This window comes from Pinus tabuliformis, chromosome 9, assembly GCF_031772625.1.
Source record: "Pinus tabuliformis cultivar Carrire ecotype Pingquan chromosome 9, CPIR1, whole genome shotgun sequence".
NCBI lineage: Eukaryota > Viridiplantae > Streptophyta > Pinopsida > Pinales > Pinaceae > Pinus > Pinus tabuliformis.
The window spans coordinates 341,656,298-341,678,319 of NC_142307.1; positions in this window are offsets into that span (position 1 = coordinate 341,656,298).

The window sequence follows — 22,022 nt, forward strand, 5'->3', positions numbered from 1 at the left end:
AAGCGCAGTGCCCGTTATATTTTGAACTGAGAAAAATTCCCTAAGCGCAGTGCCAATTCAAAATGACTTTTGGCTGCCTTTCCAATGTCCAAATTTGGCATGTGATATCTTGTTGGAAAGCTTGTCGAGTCTGATTTCTAGAAAATCTTGAATGTTTCAATTTGGAGTTCATTTTCCCTGTCAAAAGCTCAATCTCCCAAGACTGGTCAAAATGTGCAGAATGAGGTTGCCAAAATGCATAGTGCTATTGCAATCAACTTTCGAAGGTATCCTCAACTCCAAATTGAGCTCATGATAGCTCATTGTAAATCTATCTGTGTCTACTTATTAGTTGGCTCATAAAACTAGTCATTTGGTCATTCCATCAAGGATAAAAGTTTAGTTTACCAAGGTCACTCTAGAGGTGCATCAACTCTCTTGTAGCAATTGTATTTTTCACATTTCTCTAAAACCATGACAGTTGTGTACAAAGGGAAGGAGGGTTTTCTTCTTGGGTCTATGATGGACAAAAACCTCTCTCACTTTTTTCAAATACATCCTTTCTTTCTCAAAAACACGGTTTGAAGAAAAGTCGTCCCTTATGTGTGGTGAAAGGCTTGTTCCTTGGAATGACTTCTTGACAAATGATGGAGACATGATGTTTGATGATATGAAATGGAATCATACCTTCTGATATCTCTCTTTCCTCCTATGTTGAGATATCTCTGCTCCCATGGCCAACCCTAGCTCAGTGGGAGAGGAATTTAGGGTTTTAATGCTTGTTTCTCTTTTGCTTTTGCAAGTGAATTGGTGCTCATGATGACTTGGTTTTTGCAGTGGAAGGTGCTTGGAAACATAATTAGATGCTTAGGAGCAACTGGGAACCAATATTACATATGGAAACATAAAATTACATAAGAAATGAAGATAAAAACAAAATACCTTGTTTTCACCTCAAAACAAGTTTTGAGGTGAGAACTACATTAGGCTTTCGAAATAATAACTTATGACTTTGCTTATCATTATTGGCATCCTCATGTCTTTGTTGATCACTATTGGCATTCTCATGTCTTTTCTAATCATTATTGGCACATAATCATCAAATTTTGACCATGGTGGGACCCTAAAACCTAATTAGACAAAACCCTAAGATTTAGAAATGAACTGCAAAGTAAATATGAACCATGACTAAACTATATGGAAGCGGATCAACAAGTACAGATCATGAGGGAAAAACTGAAGTGATTACCACCATCAATGGATCCATGACCTGATGAAATGCAAACTCATCAGTACGGGACTCCCAACATGAAAATGCAAAAGAGCAGATTTTGATCACTGATGGCAGTGTGAACATGCTAGCACTAATAGTAAGGCCCATATTAGAGTGGTTGTAGCTTCTGATGGGCTCTACAAAGGCATTCTTTCTGCAAATGAAACCAAATTTTGTTGCCCACCTGAAACTAATGTGACACCCGATGTTGATCATTTCATTGTTTATGCTTACCATTAGATTTATCCAATATGTCTTCAACCTTCTTCTTAATGTGTTGGATGCGTTCGATATACCTGGTTTCTTTATCAACCTCAGATTGTACATGTGCAAATTATGCCTATGCAGTCGCATGAGGCATGACAACATAAATCAGACACAATGGTTGAAATCCAAGACCCACTTGAAATGACATGTTGAGTTATGGAGAGATCTATTGTAGTTGTGCTTCACATAGGGAAGGCTCTCATCCCATGTGCATGGATGCTTGGAGTTGTACATGCATAGTATGTGCACGATCATCATGTTCATAACCTCGTCTGGCCATTAGTTTGGGGATGCAATGTAGTCAGCCTGGTGAGCTTGGTGTCCTATACCAGAATGTGCTCAGGAACCTATTATCTTTATTTTATATAATGGACTTCAAGATCCCAAAATGTACCCATACTCATCCAAAGAAGAGTTTGGCAGTGTCCTTAGTTATAATACCCTTCTTTCATGTTGCTAATACATCCATCTTAGAAAAAATTTCCATGACCATAAATACATAGTCATTACCATGCTTGGTAGAAGGGAGGCTAGATAGATAGTCCATGGAGATGGATTCCCAAGGTTGGATGCGAGTAGAAAAATGGGCATACATGCCTTTTTTTAGGTGGTTGGCTTGACAATGGCACATGCAGTGCAGGATCTGATACATTTTCCAGCATCTTGTCAGAGTTTTGGCCAATAAAAATACTTATTTAGTACTTTAACAGTTTTCTCCAAGCCATAGTGTTATGAGACCCAACTGTAGTGTGCCTCCCAAAATCAGCTTGGCATGCTCACTTGAAGGAACACAAATATGGCCCAAGTAGCATAATAATGCATCCTAGAGGTGGAATTTTGGAACTTTCTTTCCATCCACTAGAATTTGTTTTGTGGTGGTGATCATTGGATCATTTTTGTATATTTGTGGCCATCCAAAGGTCTCATGGCCATAAGAATTGATAGTAGTGGTCAGTGTTGCAATTTGGGGCCGACTGAGGCAATCTACAACATGATTGGTGTTTCCCTTCTTGTATTTAACGTTTAAATGGAAGTTTTGAAAATATGTTGACCACTTTTGACAGTGATCGTTCTACAACTTCACTTGTGTCTGTATAATTTGAAGAGGTCGATGATTCATGTGGATGATAATCTCCTTCCCCATAATGTAATGTTTCCATTTTCCGGAATCCTACACGATAGAATACATTTGTTTATGTAGGTGGGGTATTTTTGAATTTTATCATAAAGTGTCTCACTATGATAGGCCATCAGATGCCCTTATTGGGTGAGAACTACACCAATATCATAGTCAGAGGCATCCGTCTTAATTCCAAATGGTTGTTACAGGTTTGGAAATGTTTGTACTAGTGCATAGTAAAGGTGGTAATTGAGCTCAATGGATGCCTTCTCTTGGGACTCAAACCAAAAAAGCTCTGCTTTCACTTCATCCTTGGTAACATGACTCAAAGGCCAAGTGATATGAGAGAACCCCAGCATGAACCTATGAAAAAAATTGGCAAGTCCCAAAGGGTTGTGAAGCTCTCTTAGAGTAGTCGATGCTACCAAATCCTGAATGACTTAGATCATATCTGGATCCACATGCACACCTTACTCATTAATGAAGTAACCCAGATATTGGACTTGTCTCACACCAAAGGTCCATTTATTCAAGTTCACACAAAACTTGTGCTACTAAAGGGTTTGAAGGACTTTTCGAATTTGATGCAAGTGCTCTTCCCAAATCTTGTTGAAGATGAGGATGTTGTCTAGATATACAACCACAAACGAGTTTGTAGACGATCACGAGGTGTCATCCATTGGCCTCATAAATGTGTAGGGGAAATTTTCAACCCAAAAGGTGTGACTAACCACTCAAAAGTCCCTCCTTGTATTTGAAGGCAGTCTTCCATACATTTGTGGGCTCTATTGGAACCTAGTGAGAGCTAGAATTTAAATCGATCTTACTGAAGTACTTAGCCCCCTTAAGCTGGTCAAGAAGGTCATCAATCCATGTGATTGGATACCTATTCTTGAAAATGATTTTATTTAGTGCCTAATAATCAATTCAGAGTCTCCATGTCCCATCCTTCTGATGTACAAGTACAATTGGGCTCCCACAAGGTGAGAAGCTTAGTTGGATGTGCCCCTTTTGCAACAACTCATGAATCTGCCTCTTGATTTTTTCATTTCCCATAATAGAGTGACATTATGTCATCCCATTGGATGGGGGCACTCTAGGAGCCAGATTGATTAAATTATTTACATGACAATACAAAGGTACTCATGTGCGTGAGGAGAAGATGTCCCTGTATTCTTCCATGACCATATCCACCTACTTCTGTTGCATGGTGGAACCCTTCTTGTCGACCATAAATGTGGCCACAATCTTCCCCCTACTTTGAGAGTGGATAAAAAAGAAAATAAATTTCTTTGTCTAAGAGATTATCTTACTACATTACTTAGCAGATATCAAAAAGATGGCAGTAGGTGTGGCTACCTATGGTATGTTGTATAACTTACTACCTAACGTAATAATAATAATGCAAGGCCTAAACTCATACACAACATATCTCTTCCATAAGTATGGTTGGACTAATAACACATCACAAACTTAAAGAGGAGAAACATCATAAAATACCTCATCCATGAAGGGCTTGATGTTGTAGGGAAGGAAGCACTATTGGATGACGTAGAGATCTTTTCCTTAATGGAGCTACCCGATGGTGTATGGTTGTGTATGTGGTTTGGTCGATAGGCCCAACCACTTAATAAAATCCATTGATATGAGGTTATTTTGTCTCCTGCCATAAAAAATCAACTACAACGGAAACCCCTTCACCCACATCTGTGAGTGTAAGAGAGCCTCCCCTTCCTTTGGATCTTACGCTCAACCTTCTAAATCTTGGTTGTGGAGATGATGGTACTAGGATTTGCTTCGATAATCTACTTTCCTTTATCATTCCATTTATTGGGTTCTGACTTAGAGTCAAAACATCCATCTAACTTTGAAGCCTTCAGTTTGACTACCAGTGACTGCTTTGCGAGACATTCACCTGTGTTGTGAGTGGGGCTCTTGTGGAACTCACACCACTTTCCTGTGTCCTTCTTTGTCTTCGTGGTGTTCTTCTTTTCTTGCAGATTCAGTAGGGGAATTTTGAGGTCCAAAATGGGCCTCCTAAGGAAATTATAAAATTATAGTTGGAATAATAAAATAAGATTAGATTACATCATCAAATTTTAAAGGGAAATAAAATAAAAACTTTTTTCAACTTGTATTTTCAACTTATCTTTTTATGGGTTTACTCAAATTTCAAGTGGAAACACTCATTGGATGCCGAATTTGATTCCTCATTCGAGTACCCATGTTTCATACTTTCGATAGACCCTGCTACACAAAAAAATTAGAAATACTTGAAAAACGTGATTGCAATCACGTTTTTCATGTATTTCTCGTATTTCTTGTAGCAAGGTCCATCAAAATTATGCAACATGGTTACTCCTTGGATGAGGAATTAAATTTTTCATCCAACGAGTACTCTCACTCGAAATTTGAGTAAAAACTTAAGGAGATAAGTTGAAAATATGAGTTGAAAAAGTAGTTTTATTATTATATTATTTTTTAATATTTTTACATTTTTACTCCAAAAATGGTGAATCATCCCCCATGGTGGACATCATCATCTTGAATCCTATTGGTTCTTATAAAGTTAATTTTGGTTGTACATTTTTCTTAAGAAGTCCATTTTAGACCTCAAAATTTCACTAATGTGATGCATTGTCTTGGATCACCCCACATCGGTTTGTCCTTTGTTCCATGGTTTGGGGGTGCCTTTTACTTGCATTATATTTTCCAATTTCAATTCCCACTTCTTCTATTTAATTTTTTGCTTGATCTTAACAAAATATCAGTATGTGGTGCCAAGAGAGGATATGTCCAAGAAATCCATCTCGTCTTGGATGTATTTGTGTAGAAAACCATAATACTTTAGTACATATTCCACTCGAAATCCTTGATACCCAACTTCATGCAAAGGGTATGAAAAATATTTGTGAACTCTGACACATCTTGATCCCTTCCCTGTCGTGGTGTCGTCCATTTTATGTACTTATATTTATAGCTCCTAACAGGGTAATATTATTCCTTGATAACGTCTTGGAAAGAATTCCATGTGGGTGTGGCTGAAAATAGTGAGGGATCCTTCTCATCCCTCCGCTGAGAATAGGTTTCCCACTAGTCCTTGACATAGGGGGAAACCTTGGGGAGTGCAAAAGTAATATTTTCCCTGTTGGAAAAATTATGGACCGAACAATATCCTTCCAGCAGATTCAACCATTTATTTATGGCATCTACATCTATCTAACCTTCAAATATATGAATTTCAAAGTTAAATTGTACCTTGAAGTGGTTGGCACCCCTAAGGTGGCTCCTAGATAAAGAGGCTTCACCCGTTGATACTTCCCAAGAGATTTGGGAAAAGTTATCCATCATCTCGTTCCTTTTACTCTCCAGGGCTTCTTTGAGAAATGTTTTGAAAGGATATCCTGCTCCCTCATTTTTCTTTAATTTTTCAATGGGAAGTTGTTGTGGTCAACAAGGCTAGTCTTGAAATGGTTCAACTGGTTAAAGTCCTAACTCCTTATACTCCCGACCTCGTTGGGGACATGCATAGAAAAACAGAGAGAGAGCATACCTCTTTAATAGAATTGATTTAGATTTATGCAGGAATGAAATGAAATACATATTCAAATAGAAAGATAGAGCTACAATGAAAACTAAACTTCAATTCATTAATAACAAAATAATCATTACTATTTACATGTAGAATGGAAATCAACTAGCTTAGGCGATGGTAGCTTATCTATGAGAAGAGATGTGATGACTACATGCCTCTGAACTATGTTACAATTAGGCTCCCAATCCTTTTTATTATTGAGAAGCAAGTGGAAAAGCCTAAACATCCAAAGAACTAACCCTAGGAGACGAAACACCAAACATTTGTGGTCCCCATTGACATTAATTGGTTCTTTAGCTTCCCAAGGTTGTAACTTTCACATACGATCTTTGTTTGATGCGTACGATACGCCATTAGAATGGTCTATTCAAGGACTACAAATTTAGATTGTAGAACCCTGCCATATCTGATAAGTTTTCCTTTTTTTCCAAAAAAACATCAGTTAGCGCCTCAAAATAGCTCCAAAAGTTTAGGACCCAAAACAACTGCAAAAAATAGTAAATTCTGCTACAATTAAGGAAATTAAAGGAAACAATGTTGAGGGTCCAATGAGAATAGGTGGGTGGCCACCAATATCCACGTGTATCAAGAAGCATGGTAGCATGTTAAGATCACGTTGATAGCTCTTAGGAATATGATGCCAAGAATCAAGGGAACAAAAGCATAGTAGATTGAGAAAAAGTGCAACATAGTTGTTTTGGTGGAAGGCCCCAAAGGTGTAGACACAACCTAGTGTGGTGTATGACTATTCAAGCACCAAAGTACAATGAAAAGGTAGGTTGAAGAAAATGTTGGATGGTTGTTGCGATAATCAAGTCTATCGAAGGCATTTAAAAGAAATATTTTCTAGGAGGAAAAGCTATAGGTTGATTTCCCAAAGCACTTGATGTGCAACAATTATAAAAAATAAACTTACCGATCAAACGAGAATTATTACCTCAAAACGATAACTTTAACGAAAAAACCCCAAAAAGACAAGAAAAAACAGCCTAAAAATGAAAAGTGTTGATGTTGGAATAACGTTTTTTTTTCAAGGTTAATTTTAAACATTTTTTAAAAATGGAAGTAAAAGTCAATTTTTTTTGTACAAAAAACACCTTGAAAATGAAAAGTGTTGATGCTGGAATAACGCTTTTTTTTGTTTCTTGTTTTTTTTTTTAAGGGTAAATTCTCAACATCTTCTAATAATGATGTTAAAGATAAAATATCATGACTCTAAAAAACCTTAAAATTCCAATGATATTCATGACATTAAAGATAAAATATCACATCTTTAAAAAGTCTTAAAATTCCAACGATTTTCAAGCATGGTATTAAAGATAAAATATCATGTCTCTAAAAAACCTTCAAATTCCAAGGATTTTCAAGCATAACAGTAAAGATAAAATGTCACCTCTATGAAAAGCCTTAAATTTCCAAGAATTTTCAGCTGTGTTAATATTCTTTTAGAAAATTATTACCATTTAATTAATATTAATTTTTTTATTTTAAGTTTATCATATTAATAACAATTTATTAAATATAATGTCTTTTATATAATGTATTGAAGTCAGAAACACATCAGTTATGATGAATGAACAATTTTAAAAACAAATTAATTTATATGTGATTTTGGAGTTTTTATACTCTCTTCATTAAAACATTTGCTTTTTTAGAAATTTATGTAAATATTTTATTTTGAAATAATTTTAAGATTTTGAAATTTGAAAATTGTTTAAAAAAAAGTATATTTCATTATTCAAATATATATATATATATATATATATATATATATATATATATATATATATATATTTAAGTTAATTTTTATATATTATAATAATAATAATAATAATAATTTAATATCAAAAGTATATTTCTTTTAAATTTAATAAATTGAAACTAATAAACATATTGAAGATTACAAAAACAAAAGAAAGAAATTGTCAATTCCATAAACCTATCAACTGCACAAGAAATACACCATCAACAAAAAATTGTTCTCCTAGACTTGTTATTTCTACATACTCTTTATTTTGACATATATATGCCATCCAATATATTGCGAATATGAAAACAATGAAAAAATAAAAACACAAAAAACAAAAAAATAACAAAAAATTAAAAATAATAATAAGTAAATAAAAATATATATTAAAAAAAAAAACATGAAAAAAATATATACATAAAAGGACAAAAAAACTATAAAAATCAAATATAAAAATGTATAAAAGAAAACAAAATTAACAAAACCAAAAAAAATCAAAATAACACAATTTATGAAAATAATTCAAAAAATTGACCCAAAAAAAAAGAAAAAGATAGAAAAGAAACAAAGAAACAAAATTTAAAAAGCACAATAAAAATAATTATAAATAAATAAATAAATAAACTTAAAATAAATAATTAAAAAAAACATTTAAAAAAAGTAAACTTATAAAAAAGCATTAAAAAAAGACAATAAAATAAAAATAAAAAAATATCTAAAAACAAACTATAAATTATTAAACAAAAAACATTAAATAATTAAAAATAAATAAAAAAAACATTTAAAAAAAAACTTAAAAAAAAAGCATTTTAAACATTTGATGAAAAATTGAAAAAATAATAAATTTAAAGATTTTTTTATGGATTTTATTTTTAAAAATGATGATATTTTAGCGTTTTTTTGCCAAAAAAAAAAAAAATAACTTATTCAAATAATATTTAATATAAAAATAACAAAAACAAAAATATTAAAAAAATAGAACATACAATTTTAAAAACCAATAAATAAATAAATAAATAAAAAATAAAAAAAAAATAAACCTAAAACTAAAAATTAATAACGAAAATAAAAATAAAAAAGTAAAAAATATAGTTAAATTTTAAAAAAAATATTTAGAAAGAAAAACAACAACAACAACAAAAACTAAAAAAAAAATCAATTCTTTTTGTTTCAAATTAACCAAAGAAAACCATTTAAAAAAAATTCAAAAAATTGAGTATGAAATAAAATAAAAAGAATTTAAAATAAAAAACCAAACATATATATACAATTTAAAATAATAATTAAAAGAAAACGTTTAAAAAATAAATTCAATTATAAAAATTAAATTAAAAAAATATTTGAAAATTCAGGACGAAAAGTTGCCCGACCACCCCGGGGGCCCAGGGCCTGGCCCTGGGTGGGTGCAGAGATTCCTACAACTCCCAGCTCGCCAAAACTAGGCCGTACATCCCCTGGACAGGGGAAGTCTATTATGGGACTATTTGGTCTTTTTAATGTGATTTTTTTTATGTTTTTGTTTTAATTGTTATTTTTTGTCTCTTTTAGTTTTTATAATATATATATATATATATATATATATATATATATATATATATATATATATATATATTTCTTGAGTTAATTTAAAAAAAAAAAATTGTTTTGATGCTTTTTTTTCTTTGGTGTTTTTTTTTTTTTCCTTTTTTTTCAATTTTTTTTTAATTTTTAATTTTTTAATTTATATATATATATATATATAGATATATAATTTATTTGTTTTTTAAAATTGTATGTTCTATTTTTTTTTAACCATTTTTTTGTTATTTTTACTTTAATCTTAATTGAAACATTTTTTTTAGAAAAATTACTTAAAATGTCATCATATTTGAATATAAAATTCATAAAAAATTATTATTTTTTGAACATTTTTATTCAAATTTTTCATAAAAATATTTTTTTTAACATGTTGTTGTTAGCGAAAAAGTCCTGAAATACATATTTTTTTCATTGTATCTATATGAAAAATGTGTATGTTTTGTCGAGTGTTTAAAATTGTTATTTTTTAGTGACAATTATTTTGTGTATGAAGTATTAATTAATGATATGTAAATATATAAAAAATCATAGCCTCAAAATATTAATGTTATTATTTTTTTCAAACTTTGCAAAACAAATTAAAAAATTCATTATAAAGAAGCATTGCAAAGAAAAACAAAAAACACATGTTTGAAAAACCCTTAAAACATAAACATCTTAAGGCGAAAAGCAAGATGAATATGACAACTTGAAAAATGGTAAAATAATCAACGTTTAAAACAAAAATTATTCACACTTAATACATTAGAAAATTTGAAGTGTCAAAAATAAGCCCCCTAAAAAAAGGGGTTGATGTTGCATCAACACTTTTCAAAATTAGCTTGAAAATCACTAACATTAAAAAAGAATGTTCATACTTCATACAAAGAAAATTTAAAGTGTGAAAAATATGCTAAAAAACAAAAGGTTATTCTGAATAACTAATTTTCAAGATCAAGTGATTGTTTTTCTACTTCAAAAAAATCGATAATTGGTAATTTTCTCGTTTGATATTGTTATGTTAAAAGGACAACTGGGTTGAGAATAATAAATGGTTATACCATTGATGATTAAAATTTCTAAGAAATTAATGGCAAGATTGTACAAGTAAATCCTTCATCATAAATGAAGCCCATCTGTTTGTTCTGAAATAATAATTTAGGTGTAAGGGCTATGACAAAATAGGCAAGCCAAAGGAATGAATGGTAATCCCATTAATAGTTTGAGGCTATCTCATTGGAGAATAGAGGTTAAGAGAGAGCATCACATTAGATGAGACAATGTAGTGATTTGAAGGTGGTGTTGTTGAAACTTGGAGGACAATATCGTGAACCATACTAAAGTAGGACCCTCATGCCATGTAGATTTCAATGGAGACACTCCTTAAGTTATTCAGGTTGGTAATGAAGACCATACTTAAGCCCTCTAAATGTATAAAAGTTCAATTGGAAGTAGGGTGAGCCATACTAAAGTATTTCCTCGAGCCCTATAAGAGTAAATGAAGGTTGTCCTTGAGCCTTACAATTTTAAATGAATTCCTTCTCAAGTTACGTAGATATTTAATGAAGATCTTTTCAAGTTGTGTATGTTTGCATAGAAGCATGGGCTACTATGTTGGGATAGAGATAGTACATTCAATAATAGTGTAGATTCTTAGTGGGGTAAAGCCATACTAAAGTGCATCCTTGAGTGTTATGTGTTATTTAGATGTTAGAGTGAACATATTTGAAGATGGAAGCTATGAAATGAGAAACCTATGTGAAGAAAATGTTGGTCGGTATAATGAAAAATAGAAGGTTAAGTGTTCTGTGTAGTTGTGAGAGTGAGTTGTAGAAGAAGGTTTTCTTATCTTGAAGCATAGAGAAGGATGAGAGTTGTTATAGCACAATTTAATTTACCATGTCAAATGTATAAGTAATACTGGTGTATCTGTTTAAGGAGATGAGAAGGCTAAAAGCTCAGTGGTATGAGTAGAGAGAGAAGGGTGTAGAGGATAACAGAGGGATGAGAGCTGATTGAGGTTTTGCGTTAGGCTAAGTGAGAGACATAGATGAGAGAAACAAAAGCAAAAAGGAAACTTGTGGGCACATTTCGAAAATCAAATGAAAGAGTTGTATGTAGGTTTAATAGGTTAGTTCCTTCACATCAAGAAGTTGTTTATTCCATGTAAGTGGATGTCTAAGGAACAGCTTGGGGGATGGTACCTCCTACAAGTGGGTGGTTGCAAAAACAAGTATTTGGTGCTTCTTTTAAGCTAGTAAGATGTCTAAAAAGGAGGGAGTGGTTGCTTCCTACTAGTGGGTGCTAATAAAACAATTAAGGGAGTTGGTGCTTCCTAATGGTGGGTGCTGACAAGAAATAAAGGGAGTTGGTGCATTCTACTAGTGGGTGCCAACAAAATAGTTAAGGGATTCAGTGCTTCCTATGAGTGGGTGCTCAAAAAAATTGATGTAATATGAGTAGTGGCTTTAGATTTATATCATAACAAATAAGTTTTGTTATCTTCTCCATTTATGGTTTTTCACATTAATGTTCTGCGTTCATATGTGAATGCTACCTATGGCATTGTTGTGATCTTCATCTAATGAAATATGTTGTTTCTTACATAAGATGTTGTTGGTTTTTGCATGAATGGTTTCCAAGAAAAGAAAAGATTATAAATTGGAAATAATTATAAAATTTGCGTTAATGCCAATTCAACCCCTTCTTTCATTATTTTTTTACAATTGTTATTAGAGAAATTTCCATCACAAATGTCTTAATAGCTAGAAGGTAAATCAGAAGGAAACATGGCTAATCAGGATTGGCCAACACCATAAGGAGTACCATTTTTGAATGGGCCAAAGTATGTGCTCTAGAAGATAACAATGGAAGCCTATTTAATGGCTTTTGATTTTCATATTTGGTGCTCTATAGTGAATGGAGAGAGGAATGAGTATGATAGTGAAGCGATGAAAAGAAATTTTGGGGTATAGCCAAAATCCCTTTCATTTATATATCGATTCTGGGGCCTATGGGTTATTAGCCCATCACTTATCAGAAGTGTTCCATAAGGCTTTAAGCCTTCAAAACTAGACCATATAACATATCGGAGCCTTTTACACTGTCAGGAGCATTACATTGCTCTTTTACATGAAAACCCTGGGACATCAACTCTTTATCGCATTACACAGAAATACAGGAAAACCCCGCTCCGAAACACAAAGCCAGATCTCAAAATTTATTCACTTGAGTCTATATATACCATCGGGTCCGCACCTTTAGTCGCTCCACAACGCTGCTTTGATCTCTGATTACCAATCAAGTCGATCTCCGATCATCGATCGGCACTTATTGCTATGATCGTATCGACGTATCGCATATCCACTGCCCTCTGCATTTGACCTCTGTGATTAGAGATTAGCGATTAGATTGCAACTGTCGATCCTTACTTTCAATCCGACGGTCCATGATCTATCACATCATTGCAATCACAATTGCTCCATGGCCAATTCTGATAAAACATAAAGGGTTCCAATGGTTTCCATCAATGAGATATAAAGGCTCTACTCCATAGTGATTGAATCTGGACCGTTGATCTTACAAATCTAACGGTTCCTAAGCATCAATTCCTCATTTCCTCTTGGACTTGGTTCTGCTTGTTATTGATGGATTTTACGCCTTTCTCAGGCTTTCCTCTGCCACACTCCGTCAACACATGACACAACTATTATATATATAGCAGTATTTCATTGAATCACCATCGATCCTACAATGATCGATGGTCAATCAACAATCTCGCAACACAGGATTTACGCCATCCACACATATATATATAGATAACACGAAAAGGCATTATTACATAAACACATAGGCACACAACACGCATCTATTCATTATGCACAGTATTGAATACAGGCTAAGGCATTTCAGCCTTAGAAACAAGCTTCCTCTCGACTACATTGTGAATACTCTCTCTTGTTTATTATCTACGTATATCATTCTGTATTCTTCTTTGTCTCTCATTGAACACGCAGGCTCATAATATATATAAGGAACATTGGATTGGATCACTGAAAGGATCTGATCAATCCTCTCCATGATTCACTCAACTGTCCCTAATTCTCTCTACATACATACATATGTTGCATATTATATTTAATAAAGTCTTCGAGAGACTTTATCCATTCCATCATTTAAGCTCTGTTTTAACATAAATGTCCCCTGTTTTTCTCGATGGTCCATGTCCTCTCCTTACTCCGCTTTGGATTCATCTTTTGATGAAGGGTGATGGATGCTCCTACATCAGACTCCCAAGGCACAAAAATTTATGACCTCATGGTCATATGCTTCTCCTTATCTTTAGCAATTCTACCCACTTCTCAGTGGAACTGCCTTCATGATCTTCTGTGAGTTGCAACCAACCTCTGCAGTATTATTCTTCCTCTTCTACACGATACCTCAAGCTCTCTTCACTCAGTCTTTTGGCATCCTTTTGGTTCTCTTTTCTAGAACCAATTGAGCACTCCTTGCTCTAGGTTGCTGCAAGTCTTCTCACCTTCCACTACCATTCTTTGCATGAAGGTAAGACCATAAACTCTCTGGTCTTCACCACAACTATACCTCCTTATCCTTTCACTTGCACTCCTTCTTCCTTCTCACAGGAAATCCTTTCCCTACTCGGATACCGAAAAGAGATTTTGGGGTATAGCCAAAATCCCTTCATTTATATATCGATTCTGGGACCTATGGGTTATGATCCCATCACTTATTGGAAGCATTCCATAAGGCTTTAAAACTTTAAAACCGGACCATATAACATATCAGAGCCTTTTACACTATTGGGAGCATTACATTGCTATTTTACATTAAAACCTCGGGACATCAACTCTTTATCGCAATACACAGAAATACGAGAAAACCCTGCTCCGAAACACAAAGTCAAATCTCAAAATTTATTCACCCAAATCTATATATACCGTCGAGTCCACACCTTTAGTCGCTCCACATCACTTCTCTAATCTCTGATTACCAATCGGCTTGATCTTCAACTACCGATCAGCGCTTATCACTATCGGCATATCGATGTATCACATATCCACTAGCCTCTGCGCTTGACCTCTAGGATTAGTGATCAGTGATTAGATAGCGACTGTCGATCTTGACTTTCGATTCAACAGTCCATGATCTATCACATCATCGCAATCACAATCTCTCCATGGCCAATTCCAATAACACATAAAGGGTTCCAATGGTTTCCACCGATGTGATATAAAGTCTCTGCTCCACAACGATTGAATCTGGATCATTGATCTCACAGATCTAACAGTTCCTGAGCGTCAATTCTTCATTTCCTCTTGGACTTGGTTCCTCTTGTTATTGATGGATTTTATGCCTTTCTCAGGCTTTCCTCTGCCACACTCCATGAACACATGACACAACAATTACATATATAACAGTATTTCATTGAATCACCATCGATCTTATAGTGATCGTTGGTCGATCAACAATCTCGCAACACAGGATTTAAGCCATCGACACACACACACACACACACACACACACACATATATATATATATATATAGATAACACGAAAACGAATTATTACATAAACACATAGGCACACAACACACATATATTCATTATACACAATATTGAATACAGACTAAGGCATTTCAGCCTTAGAAACAAGCTTCCTCTCGACTACATTGTGAATACTCTCTCCTGTGTATTATCTACCTATATCACTCTATATTCTTCTCTATCTCCCATTGAACACGCAGGTTCATAATATATATAAGGAACATTGGATCGGATCACTAAAAGGATCCGATCTATCCTCTCCATGAATCACTCAACTGTCCCTAATTCTCTCCACATGCATACATATGTGGCAGATTACATTTAATAAAGTCTTTGAGAGAGTTTATCCATTTCATCATTTAAGCTCTATTTTCACAGAAATGTCCCCTGTTTTGCTCGATGGTCCACATCCTCTCCTTGCTCCGCTTTGAATTCTTCTTTTGATGAAGGGTGTTGGAAGTTCCTACATCATGAAGAAAGATAGATTATCTTGAAGCATCATCCAAATGGAAAATGGCATCCACCCATGGTATTCATCCACCCATGGTATTGTAAGCGGAATCCACCCATGGTATTCATCCACCCATGGAATTTACCCATGGTATTCTAAGTGGAATCCACCCATGGTATTCATTCACCCATAGTATTTTCCCATGGTATTATAAGTGACATCCATCCATAGTATTCATTCACCCATGGTATTTACCCACTCATGGAATTTTCCTGTGGTATTTCAATAAAAAATGGCTATAAGTAACAAGTCGCATTTTGTAAAAGGACAGGTTGTCCACCACAATGCAGCTTTACATTTATTCTTTATTTTAATAAAACAATTCTTTGTGGTTTTGTTTATTATGTGTTCTCTTTTTTTTTTCTTTTGGAATTTAACTTTTCAGATGTTGAGGGCCTCCCCCCAAGATATGAATCAAGTTTCGACTCGAATAAGGTGAGAAGTTGCAAGTCTACCACATACATGATGGAAAATATTCAATACAAAGTGGAGGAGATCAATGGAACCAGTAGAGATTGAAGAACCTTGCTACTCTTACAATGAATTAAATTCAAAAGAAGATGTTGCTAGAGATAAAGAGAAGAAAAGGAAAAAGAAGAAGAAGAAGGCATCCTAGAAGAGAGATACTTAAAATATTGAGGATCATCTCTCCCATGTGTAGGTTGTTAATCATTGTGAAAATTAATTAGATGAGATGCATTCCAGTTTAGAAGGTAAGATGTTATTATGCCATAAATGTAGAGAAATAGGTCATTTATCTTCTAAATGTTCATATGATTTTTTTGAAGAAAAAGATAGATATACATCTAGTAGCTATGAAGAATGACCTAGCCTCGTAGCAATAGCTGAGCAAGATACCACTCAAGAAGATGAGAGAGAACCCAATGAAAAGCATGGGAGAATATTTGGTAGTGATGAAGAAGGAATACTTCTCATGTCGATGGAAGAACCTTTAGATTCAAAAAGGGGTCAAGATATTGGAGGTCCAGATAAAGTAAACAATGATCTGAAGATTCAGTAAGAAGAATATCTAAATGAGAATATTTACATTAGAAAGAAACTCATCTCTACCTTGGAAGAGATCAAGGAGTTCACAGAAGAAAACCAAAAGAAAAAGGAGCAGTTGCAAGAATATGAGCTTGAGAATGATGAGTTCAGCAAGACAATTATTGATTTGAACACTCAGTAAGAAGAGGTGAAATAATAAATTAATGATTGACAAATCATCTCAATAAAAGGGAAGATTATTATGAAAGAATAGAATCTAAGATAGTCACATTGAAACATTATTTAGAAAAGGCCAATGATCAGTTGTCTAAATATTAAAAGGTTGGAAAGGGGTCCAAGATCTTAGATGTGATCCTTAGTAGCCAAAGATCTTCTATCGTTAAGACTGGATTGGGATTTAAAGAAGAATCAAGCTCTTAAATGGTAGGCAACTAAAGAGTAGATAAACATGTTAGGGAAGATAGAAGGTCTACTAGTAATGGAATCAATGGAAGTGGTGGGCAATATCAAAAACAAAGAAAACAAAAACAACAAATAAAGATGGATAATGGCCTTAAGGAGCAACAATAAATGAGAAAGATAAAGAATAGTGGTGCACATCAACAATAAAGAAAAGGAACTAGAAAATAGTAGCAACAGAGAACTACTCATAACAAAACAACCACGAAGACGATTAAATAACCAACAAAGGCCCTATCACCCTCAAAGACAAATCACCTTCAGGTATCAAAGGTTCTTTCATGGTTATTGTTTTCCTGCAATAATTTTGGACATAAAGCCATAGAAACTACATGGTGTGCAAGAAATCAGGGCATGTTGAGTAACAACAATAAGAGAGCTGGTAATCACCCAAGGAGTGGGTACGATAACGACAAGAGAAGAAATTGTATGAATGTTGTTATGAAGAATAATTATTTTTCCCCTTTCTTAAGTCATGTTCAATGTTACAATAGTGGCAATTTCATGAACCAGGGAGCAAAAATGCAAATATAGCAAGACAAGGCCTCCCTCTCAAAATGGGCAACCAAAAAAAGTAACTTGGTCATTAAATATGAGAAGAAATAAAATGGTAGAGGAATATGAGTTTGCCTTTTGTGCTCAACATAAAGGTATTGCGCTAAAACGGGAAGAGATCAGCAGAAATCTGATATTTTGATCAAAAAAATTCAGAGAAAAAAAAGAGGCGTGATTCTTTCACTCTAGTAGTGAACTTCTATGAGAGTATTAGCGGCAACAAGCGAAGGTTTCAAGCAAGAAAAGAGCGAACATTCGAATTAATTCTTAATCATAAAACGAGAAAAGAAAGGAGAAGAAAGTTTAGACAAAGAAACATGAAAGAAAAGAGAAATGTGATCTAGTCGAGTGTGGTCAAGAAAAAAATGACCAATCAACTAAAGTATACAAATGCTCAAGTGATAGCGAAAAACAATGTAAGAGTAAGTTGCATAGTTCTTTAAAGTAATCCAATCAAAAATAAAATTTACTCAAAGGAAGACGAATATGATATAATAAATATTTTATAATAAAATTATTTAAAAAAACACCTAAATAAAATAATATTCTCTACCCATAAAAAGCGAAACATTGTTTAGCGAAAAAACAAACACTTAAATAAAAAAGCATATTCTCTAGCACTACCGAAAAAGCAAAATGTAATTAAAGCCCAACATTCAAACACGTTTAAAAGGATTGGGGCAAGACTTATAGCTGGCTTTCCAATAAAACACTTTCCAATACACAAATATGATGGCGGTCTCACTTGTAGCCTTTAATAATTCATTAATAAGCACTTGCTTAAAATGCCCTTTAACTTTTTAAAAGAAGAAACTTAAAGCATCTTCACAATAACAAATATTTTTTAAATAAGTATTTTAATATTACACAATATTTTTTTAGTCTAATGGAATTGAGTTTTAGTAGTATGATTAATTATAATTTTCCCGAAAGTAATAAAAATTGGCTGTTATTTTAATTTTGATTAGGCTATGTAAATTGAATCATCAATCATTTTTGTTTTAAATTAAAATCATGTTATTTGCAATAAATAATAATTTGCTTACCTAGTAAAATGATTTTTTAATGTTGATTTTAGGCCTATCATTAATAATATTAAAAATATAGCTTTAATTTAAATAATATGGGTAGAAAAACCAATATTTTTTTTAGTTATTATAGATAAATTTTTAATAGAGTCATACATTTTTAATAATATTTGAATCTTAATTTTATATATGAAATTATAAATACAACTTTTAATGGAGTTATTTAATTTTAATAAAATTTTAACTTTGAAACCAAGCAAATAGAGTCCTACTATATTTTTAATAATATTTGAATCTTAATTTTATATATGAAATTATAAATACCTCCTTTAATGGAGTTATTTAATTTTAATAACATTTTAACCTTAATCTTATACCTGAAACCAAACATTGCTCATTAACTTCTTGAAAAGAAAAATTTTTATAAACAATATTTATATATACTTCCATTCAAATTTAAATTTATATTAGTTATAAAAAAAATCATATTAATTAACAAGACTAAAATTTTAGCTGGAAAACAAGAATTCATAAATTTTAATTTAGTTGATAAAAATTATTAATTTAATTAAATTTTTTTCAAGGAAAAAATCATAATTTATTAATGAAAACAAAATTACATGTTGCATATGCTATGGCACATTACATCATAAGTTCGTGATTGTTGATCATAAATTTATACAAAAAACAACTAATATACAGATAAAGAGAAAAGTTAAGATTTTCTCCCTTTCTTTTTCTCCTTCTTGCACCATTCTCTTTGTGACGGTGAGGAAGAGACAAGAGCACGCTGACTTCCAACATCAAGTCTTGTAGTGTCCTTGTCTCAATCTGAGGTGTTTGATGTATGTAGATGTTTGCTTCCACTGGTATCCATTGCTTCTAGTATATTTGTTATTTGTACCAGATTTCTCTTTGGTTCAATTGGATCTTGTGAGATTTCCCCCTGTAATTATGGTTCATTTTGTGTCTGATTGTTCTCATTGGGTGTGGGTTCTTCCTCTACTCCGTCCTTCTCCTCATCAAACTCAAGTGGGGGGAATTGTCATTCTTTGGGCTGTTTCCCAATCTTCTTCTTTGTTCGGGTGTCTTTCTTGGCTTTAGGACACATATTTTGAAGGTGTCATGTTTGTTGGCAGATTCTACATCTAAAGGTTGTGTTGTCATAATCTAAAGTATGTGTCTAGTTCCATTGGCTGTGAATTAGTTGTATGCGATCTGATAAGCCTTTGTTGAGATCTACTTCCACACATATTCATGCGAAGGTGAAGACTCTTTCCTCCAATATTTGGGTATCTATTTTGATATATCGCCCAATGATGTTCCCAATACCATCTAGGACATGATTTTCCCAGAAATGTAGAGGGAGTTTATGCAATCGAACTCATACCAGAATTCTAGTTACGATCGTGGTATTTGCATCAAATTCTGAAAACCAAGGTGTGATGAAGAGGTTCGATGATCCCTAGAACCATGGTCCCTTGTGAAGGATAATGTCTCTTACATCCGATGTTGAAAATTTTACAATGAAGAACCCTTTGGAGCAGGTGTGAATTTTACAATGTACCGTCCATTTAGTGAAGATCCAATGAAAAATCTCTCCTGGTTTTGGCTAGAAACAGTTGAATCAACATATAATGGCTTTTGATTCAAATGTTGCACAATCCTCATATGTTTCTGGAGTGTACTTTAGTTTCCTAACTATGTATGGACTAGGAGAAGTACCAACTTGATTTGATGGTGTTGTAGCTGCATTTTTCCACTTTAGGATGTTCTTGGAGGAGAGACCTCCATTTATCTGCTTCTGTTTTGATTCTATGTTTTTTGATGTATTATTCCCATTCCCTCCTCCTACACTTTTTATTTTACTGGAGGTCGCAGCACCACCTCTTAGTCACAGATTAAGGGTTATGGAGGATGACGATAGCATATTGTAATCCATCAGGAATGGTTATCCTGCAATGATCTACCCCCATAGATCAAATGTTGCATATGCACAGGGTATCCAATATTTTGTGGGAGGTTTTGATTCAGATGCATCAAGTTGTTTGTTGCATGCACCCAAACTAAAAAAGACATCCTGGCAAGGGTTTCTAGAAAGATTTGAAAGTGAAATGATTTTACCAGATGCAGGGAGTCTATGTGCATCTTGTTGATGAAAATTTGTTCTGCTTCAGATGACTCATTTTGCGATGAGGTTTGTTTGGAGTGATTGTTGGAGAGGTTCGTAATAAGAGCCACCCCATGTATGCCCAATCTCTGTGCTTGCTCTGAATCTGGCTTTAAAGAGTGAAAATTGGAGTGGAACTCCTGGCACATATGGATTTTGTCCTTATTGACTTCTGAGCCTATTATATCTATGCCCGATGGACCTTGATCCGGTATTTGTTCATCCAGATTTGTGATTGCAAGCATGTTTATTTGTTGCATACACCCAACCTCCACAATAATGTTGATATGCAAGCAGAGCTACACATCTGTGCATATTGAAGTTTTTCCGTTTGAGTTTGTGGCGACGAAAGAGTTTCTCTTGAGATAGTAGAGGGGTCCCGAGGTGTTGTATCGGTGTGTCGCATAGGCTATGTCTGCAAGTAACAATGATGTTGTTGCCTTCCTCAAAGCCTCCAAACCCATACATAAAGGTTTTGTCAAGCAAGTCCTATGCAACCAATCCATTAGGGTTGGTATGCCATCTTCAATAGGTACGAGAAGGATGATGAATCGTTTGTGACAGAGCACATTTGATTTGGTTGCCCTAAGTGAGGAAGTTGTTGTAGGGCCATGATCCCCTTCCTCTGAAAGTTCCTAGTACCCTATGTTTGAGAAACCAAGTTTCCCTTGCATATTAGGAGGCTCAGCATATGCCCACCTAGAGATGTGAGCCCACTAGAGGCTAGGTGCCTCATCTCCATAGTCTCCATGTGAGCCCTCCATGGGACTGATCTTGGCCTCCAATCCTAATCCTACATAGCCAAATGGTGAAACCCTAGTGCAAAGGAGCTCCATTTTTCCTATCAGATCGGGCTGAATTTAATTAATTATTTTAATGGAAAGATTAATTCAATGTGTATTTATACTTATATTACCTGTTACATTATTAGTATACAAATTGAAAATGATGTTTATTTAAAGTTAATGTTAAGGTAAACTTGAATAGATTTTATATGATCATTAATGAGTAGAATGTTAATAGTTTATAAGTGTGAGTTTTTGATAACCCATGGTATTTTCATGTAAGTAGTTTATTTAAAGGCATGCTGACTCAATTATATTGAATCCATTGTATGGTGTTTTTGGGACAAAGAATAACAGATTTATTATTAGGAGGTAGTTTTACCACATGGATTTATAAGATAATT